This window comes from Coregonus lavaretus, assembly GCF_964263955.1.
Source record: "Coregonus lavaretus genome assembly, chromosome: 8".
Taxonomy (NCBI): domain Eukaryota; kingdom Metazoa; phylum Chordata; class Actinopteri; order Salmoniformes; family Salmonidae; genus Coregonus; species Coregonus lavaretus.
This window is the reverse complement of record NC_139995.1, coordinates 55,991,759-56,000,346: the sequence shown is the minus strand read 5'-3', so window position 1 is coordinate 56,000,346 and position 8,588 is coordinate 55,991,759.

Below are 8,588 nucleotides of genomic sequence, written 5' to 3'. Positions count from 1 at the left end.
CCACGGGGAAAAGAGTCCTCTATTCGCTATTTAAGTGCATAGATGACATGTATTTTTTCCCACTACCCCTGTTTCGATACAGGTGCATGATAATAGTCCATTCTAAATCAAAACAAATTTCACACATACATTATCTAGTATATGTAAACACAAGATTAAATCAAGAATAGTATGATGGGTGACAATATTAGCCTATCACTTGTGAATGATGCCCAGCATAAGGCAAGAAACAATACCTTTTTTTGCGTCTTTTTCGAATCATAGTCACACACCTCATGTAGCCTAGCCCATAGGCCTATATGTTTTGATAAGGTTTGTATCACAACTGAGGTGGCCAAATAACTTCTTAAAATTAAGCACATTAATCCGCTTTACAAGGGGTGTAGAGCCTAACTGCCATACAAAGCAGCGAGTGAGTTTCAAGTTTGGGCAAGATCATTTTCACCATAAAAATGCACCTTTATAATTTACATTTAAGTCATTTAGCAGACTCTCTTATCCAGAGCAACTTACAAATTGGTGCATTCAACTTAGGATAGCCAGTGGGACAACCACATCTTGATCACAGTAAGTACACTTCTTCAAATAAAAGCATTACATGCACAATCGCATTTGCGGTCACTTTTGATAATGGTGTTTTCCCTCTAATGGAACATTCGTGCATTATAGCCAACTGCCTTGTGTGCATTGCTGCGCTTATAATGTGAAAAAATAGCCAAATAGTTTATCAACTTTTGTACTATGGGGGATAGTAGATTGACATAGGCTAGTGCTTTTGCTGTTCGTCAGGCCGACTCATCTTGTTGGCTGACGAAAAGTAAATGTGGACAGTTCTTCCAATATCTTCAATATGCACCTCGGAATTGGATAAGGGCACGCGCAGTTGCGTCCCCGATGTGTCTCTCTTCACTTGTAGCCTGTGAGAAAGACCTGATCACCTCATGGAGAGCCAAGTGAGTGAGAGGTGCTTCGGAGCAGGCAGCACTCAGGGAGAAGGGAATTATAATTATTATATTTAGCCCAAGGGCACAACGGCCACTGGCCGCAAAAGGCATGGATTTTTTTGGGGGTGCATTATGGCCACACAAAGGGGATGCCTGCATGAAATTCTAGGCATTATCAAGTGCTTGTCAAATTGTGAATGAGTGACTGATGTAGTGTGTTCAGCCCATGGACCCAATCAAAGCAGAGCTCATTCCATTCAAGTTACTTCAAGATATCATTAGTCACATCATGCAATGTATTAAAAATAAAAACATATAGCCCAACATTTGTAGAACAACTAAAGTTTTTTTTTTTTTTTTAGGGGGTAGATCAGCTTTAATATTTCAGATAGATTGTAACTTCCATCAATGTAATTGTCTGCATCACTTCCAATCCCCCGTTTTTTTTCTCGCAAATATACATACATACATACATACATACATACATACACACACACACACACATATCATTTTTAAAATTATATTTCCCTTCATTACTTTCCAACCCCACCACCCCTTCCCCAATTGGAGTAAACTAGTGAACAACAATGCTTAGGCCTCTACTTCCAGCCCATACATACTATATACATTTTATGGGCACAGTCAAATTCTACAATAATTATATTTTGTTTGTTTTTACTCCTGAACTTCCTCCGATCATTTTCATGATGTCCATCTTCTATATGCCATATTTTTCACAAAAGCTCTCAACCTATAACCTATATACTTATTATGGACACAGAATGCTTTACATTAGTTATCTTGGTTGTTATTAGTTGTTGTTATTAGTCCCATCCTTCAGCTCCATTCAACACCTCCCATCTATCTCTTAACACCATCCATATTGGATTTCTAAAATTACATGAATAAATCTAAATGAAGCATATAGGAGTACCTATTTCTTTGTTAACCGCACTCCCTCAAATCATTTGGAGAAAATAAATATCCTTTCTATTTGATTCAGCTTTGTTAAATTGTATTCTTCATACTATAAAATAATATAAAATAATTTCACGGAATTCGAAGCTAATCTTGTCTGCTAAATGAACTAGTGTAGCCCAAAGCCATAGCCACATCAGTACCTAACATAAGGACAACTCAGAATATGCTATTCTGTTCTTCTGAAATAAGACTACATTTTCTTCATATCATGTTTCTTTAGACCTGTCTAAAATAAATAATGGATTTATTGTGAAGGTGTAGGCTATATTACATGGATTTATTATACTTTTTTTATTCCTTTTTATGTAGATGTTCCAAAGGTCTGCATCAGTGGCTTGTAGGCTGTGTGTGGAAGCCAGGAGATGCTAAATGTGTTTGTTAATTAACGGTCAATTACCGTGAGACCGGCAGTTACTTGCTCGACAATCACCTGCTGACAAACTTTTGTGTCTGCCACAGCCCAAGGTAGACCAACCTACCTAGTGATTACAGCCCAAGGTAGACCAACCTACCTAGTGATTACAGCCCAAGGTAGACCAACCTACGTAGTGATTTCACTGACATCAATTTTGTTTATGAATTAATAAGTGATTAAAACTCTTAATTCTGTTACCAAATTGGTAATGAAATTAACAACAAATCTGTAACAGAATGACTGCAACTGAATTGACTACAATGGGAAATCATAATAGTCACAAACCACAGATGGGTCACCTGCTACTGCCCTCCCTTCCACTGGCATACTGTTATGTTCATTCCATAACTGTTTTCTTTGTCTTTCTGTTATCTTGTGGTCAAACCAAGAGTGTTACAACCTCTCCCTCTTTCCAGTTAATGTCACCTCTCCCAGCACTTACTGACACCTACCCATGAGCCCGCTCCCTTTCCATTTATGGTAACCAGCATCCTTACCCACTGAGCTCCGACTGACACCGGACGCCTGTGGGCGTTGGAAAAGTAATTGAAATTTGGTCAGTCCACCTTGGCCGGACTGGAACCAAATCTGAACAGTTTGGAAATGTGGATATCACAGTACTGTACAATAGCGAGTAGAGCACAGCAGAGTACAGTACAATAAAGAAAAGTAGAGTATAGTACAGTACAATATATTGTACTGTACCAGTGGCGGCTCCTGAAAAAATTCTCAGGGGGGGGCAATTTTTCTGATGATTTAGGTGACCTACACACATTTAAAAAAAGATATGTCCAGCAACAACATGAAGACAGGGGCAGCATATAAGTCAATACCAGAAGCATTTATTGACTGATCTCAAAAGTGTTGGCTTACCAGGGTTGGTGGAGCCCTCAGTTTCATCTTTGCCTCGCAAAGCTAACTCAAACACTCCGCAAAACTTCACACACTGGATTAGCCGGCTGAGGATGTGGCGGTTCTTGCTAATGTCGTAGTAAATATATTTGTTATAGTGAATATGGAATATGATATGTTGAGTAAAATGTTGTGCTAAGATCTATTTAGGTCAGGAGCTGGTTATAAGTTCTGTTCCTATCCAATAACAATGGACAAAAGGGTCCTATCTTGTCAGCCTTGTCAGTTTCAGTTCTCCAGTAAACTTGTGATTATCAACACTAACCTCATCGTTGTGGCGGCGGACAGCTAGCCTGTATCCCTCATCCAGTTGAGTGGGAATGTTCACTCTCCCCAAAGCAGACAATCTCAAACAGCTATCCATGTGGGTCTTTGACAGCTCATGTTTCTTAATCTTTCCTGAAAGATGGTGCATGTCCGTTACACACCAGTCGCTGTCCAAGCGGTGCTGTCTGCCGTGCCGCCTTCAGGGTGAAAGAGTAAGCCGGGGGTAGCAGAAGACTGCATTAGCTACATCGCAGCCTGCTAGCCAGGTTTTTCGTTCGTACCAATTTTTGGAAAATCCTCGGGTGTAGGACTTCCCCCCTTTAGTAGAAACCTGTTGAATTATTAAATTTGGTCTGGGAGGTCCTAATTGTTTCGTTGCCAATTTATCTTCATTTGTTCGCCGACAAAAAGTAACTTATTTCAAAGAGACAATCGAGTTGCACTGAACGCTATAGCCATCTTGATAGTAGTACGTGAATTGATTGATGAGGCTACCCGCTCTTTTCTTAGTTACGTTCATGGTTATGTTACGTATGACGAAAGCGCGTAAGTGCAAGCCCTCAGAAACCCATAGAGATTGTATTGAAAGCTCTGATATTTGAAAAAAATAGATTTTACATGGGAGTCTATGACAGACTTCTGGGCGATTTTCAACCTGACTGAAATCGCCCCAAAAGGGGGGGGGGCCATTTGAAGCACGACTTTAGCCTGATTGGACATTTAGTGGCACTGTGGCAGATCAGACGTCTAGATTACAACACTGATAACTACTGTTGCCGTGATATAATTGATTAGAAAAAAAATCCCTTCCTTTTCCCGTTTGGCAGTGCGTCGCCCATATCGCCCTATTGAACAGGCCGTCCCTGTACTGTACTCTACTGAACTCTACCCTGCTGTGCTGTGTTGTACTGCAGTGTACTCTGCTGTGCTGCGATGTGATGTCCATACTTGTGAAACATGAGGAGAATGACATTCATATCCATAATTATGCATTTCTGTGTAGTGCAGATCAGGGGACCCATGATGTAATTCCATTACTGTAATCCCTTACCACTTACTGTAGTTCAAAAACCAAAAGTAGCTTTTTTAATCTCAAGTTTGCCATGTCATAGCTGACACCCCATTCTTTCTGCAGACATTTTTGTATCTTAATTCGGAGCAGATATTTAAAGAGTTTTTGGAAAACGTGTTTTCATAAAAACTTGAGGGAGATTTTACCGTAATTCCGTTACCAAAGTTTGCATCTGCACAGTTCTTCCACTAAATTTTTGTTTTTGTAAAATGTTCAGTGGAAATTGTTAAAAGTAGTCCTTGTGCATCGAGTTCTATGGCTTGTTAAACTTTGAAATCAATGTTTTTTGTTAGGTATACATTTTAAAAGGGAGAAAACTGAGTCAAAGCGTAATATCTTTACCGTGGAATTTCCCGTATCTTACCGACACTTTCTCTATTTCACAAGTGTGCAGTAACACTGTAAATGCCAATACATTAATCATAGGCCTAATGGCAGTATACTGCATTACACAAGCATTTCGCTACACCCGCAATAACATTTGCTAAAAATGTGTATGTGACCAATACAATTTGATTTGCTTGCACACCGCAAATGGATATTCCAGTTAGGCTACTCCAGTTCCCATCATTACAGATTAAAAATGGTGACTCACATCCATAGTTAGATGCTGGACCGACAGGCAGGGCCCATCGTTGTCTAAAAGGCCTCATTCGTTTTTTCATTAAGAAATGAAAGGTAATTAAATTGCAACATGGACCCAAACAGGCAGCCATAGAGTTGAGACAAGAGGCTCCCACACTCAATGGAGGCATATTATGAGTCCCAATCATAGCTGGATTATAGGACATAGCTCAACACATGTTTTATGGAGGAGAGAGAGAGAGAGAGAGAGAGAGAGAGAGAGAGAGAGAGAGAGAGAGAGAGATGGAGAGAGAGAGAGAGAGAGAGAGAGAGAGAGAGAGAGAGAGAGAGAGAGAGAGGAGAGAGAGAGAGAGAGAGAGAGAGAGAGAGAGAGAGAGAGAGATGAGAGAGAGAGAGAGAGAGAGAGAGAGAGAGAGAGAGAGAGAGAGAGAGAGAGAGAGAGAGAGAGAGAGAGAGAGAGAGAGAGAGAGAGAGAGAGAGAGAGAGATGAGAGAGAGAGATGAAGAGAGAGAGAGAGAGAGACGGAGAGAGAGAGAGAGAGATGAGAGAGAGAGAGAGAGGAGAGAGAGAGATCGAGAGAGAGAGAGAGAGAGAGAGAGAGAGAGAGAGAGAGAGAATATCATTGTTTAGTTGTGATATTTAACAGCAAACGCACTAAAAAGAAAATAGATCACACCCTACTTACAATTTTGTTGTAGATGTTTTCAATTATATGTTTTATTCTAGATTCTGGAAGCATGCAATTTGCCAATGCGAGAATGTTATATAGCCTAAATTGACAAACATTTTAATTTGAATATTTTATAGCTTTTATCATCAATTAATCATGCAGGGTTTCATACAGTTTGTAGACTAGCCTACATGTCATAGTTGATGGGAGGTATGGGCGCAACTTTCACTGGGGACGGGGGGGACATGTCCCTCCCACATTCCGAAATAGCATTTTTGTGACCCCCCCTGTTAAAGTTGCGGCCCTACCTCCTCCCATGAACTATGACATGTAGCCCCCCCCCATGCATAATCAGAGGACGGCATGTATAATCTCAAGGTTACCCCTTTGGCCAGTAAACATATTTAACAAGGAGGCTCGTTTGTACAGTATGGCCAAGATAAGGCTCTCTTCAATCTGTAGCACAGAGTGGTTGACATTTAAAAGGCAATGTTTGCGGTGTAACATTTGTTACGTAGCCCTTAAGGCTGTTTCATGAAAATAATTCTGATCAACTATATTAAAATATCAATACTAATATATTGATAGAATAGTAATTAACATTCTAGAATGGAATAGAATACGAATAGAATATAAAAATTGCTTTTCTAGTCACCAGAACAATTATGATAAGCTCTCTCAACACTCTTATCCTAACGATCATGCAATCAACTCAATGGCCAGATTGACTAAAGCTTTGGCACAACTACATACAGCTGAATTTACAACATCATCTTTTGAAAAGGTGAATGCAACCACAGGATGTAGTTTGGCCAAGGAAAAAGGAGAGAGTGATTACATACTCCTCATTAGAATAGTGGAATAGTATACCGGAGGTTACGTTGAGCTTCTGAAAATCAGCAATCAATACATGGAATCAAATGTACAGTACATACATTAAAGCAGCATTCGTTAATTCATGATCTGACATCAGTGGTTTGCATATGCAAATTCTTCTAACAAATTATGGAGTAACGCTTACAACTATGCAGAGACAGTCTTGATTGAAGATGCAGGTAATGTGTTTCCATAACGACAAACCGCTACTACACAGACACTGCGCGCACACACACAGAGGATATAGATCCAGCCACTAAAAGCACCATGTCTGAACATTACCCTGAAGCTAATACCATAGAGTTTGTATTCTCAGGCAAAACACACAGACAAGTAGAAAAGTGTAACAAAAGTACTGGTCTGGAAGTGGTTGCATCGTGATATTACAGGACCGGAACATGCTAGTTATAATAATCTTTAGGTAATATAAGCGGTTTTACGAAAGTTCAAATCAGTAAGGTTGGTCTGAATGGATTGTCATTTTTCATTAATCTAGTAAACTCATAATTCACATCGCTTCCAATCTCACTGATCAGCATAGCCGGTATTTATATGGTAGTGTTTATAATGTTATCGCATCAGCATTGCAGGTATCAGTGGTGTGTATTCATAGATGCCAAGGGAAGCCAGGCTTCCCCTCAAAAATTACAAAGAAAAAAAAAAACATACCAAATAATTGTTCATATATTTCCTTCAATTCGCAAGAGGCTGAATGTATCTCACCAGAGAACGCATCCGAGCGAACTAAACAGTGTCTATATATGTGTAAGCCATCTGATGCTGTCTGGTCAAAACGAGTATGACATTGTTGCTGCCCTTTGCATTGAATGCATGGGAAGCCAGCGAGCATTTGTCCTCCCTTGAAAAATAAAAAATAAAACTATAAAATAATAGCCAATCATCATTGAGCTAAACTGAGTGAGCTCAACTGTGAATGGTCCTGGTGCACCAAAACAAAGTGTCAAGGGAAGCCAGTTTGGATTTGGCTTCACGCCAATCACATTAGAAGCCAAACGTCATTGACAGAAAACTTGAATTGTTGCGTCTCGTTGTGTCGATGCCCTCCGGTGGCTAACTGGCTAGATAAAATTACCCCTTTCCTAAATTAGCCATGGATGGAGGTAGGGATTTGGACTTCATTCTCCGTACTGGCCAATGATCATAACGGCGATTCTAATCCAACCATAAATTCATATATTGTGCCCCTGGCCTTGCTAATGATGTAGTGGGCTAATGTTAACTAGCTGGCTTGGCGCATCGTTGCCCATGAAAGGAAGTTAGGCTAGGGAGCAAACATTTTAGCCAGGTAGCATAGGACAACTAAAACTAAAAGTGTGTACTGTATGACAGAGTGATAGACCGTTTAGGCAACATGAAAGAGGAGGATGGCCTTAGCGTTTCTCTACAAGTAAGGTGAATCAACATGTTTTTCTACTTGCACACACAGAGAAATCAGTACCATGATAGCCACATCGTATTTAGCTTACGTTGATTGGACTAAATTGTCTTTTGGTATCTTTTAGTTGTCACTGTATTAGACTAAGCATAGGGGATTAGACGATGTTGAAATGTTGACGTTGAAATGGTGCTGGAATAGTGGAGGCAGCTCCTGTTTTCTTTGCGACTTGCGGTTAACTCTCTGTGGTTCTAAATCAATAGTTGTTTAGTAGTCCGAACATTTTAGAAACATTAACTTGCTTGACCGTGCTGTAGGTCATGTAACTGTTTGTTACATGCAATACGTTTTGTGGACTTCACCGGATAGAGGTTGCTCTCCGGTTTTGTGATGAAACAAAGGTGTGGTTGAGTTTATTCTGCCACTGTGTCTTATTGTCTCGGTCTTTAGGCCTATATATCACGGTGTCA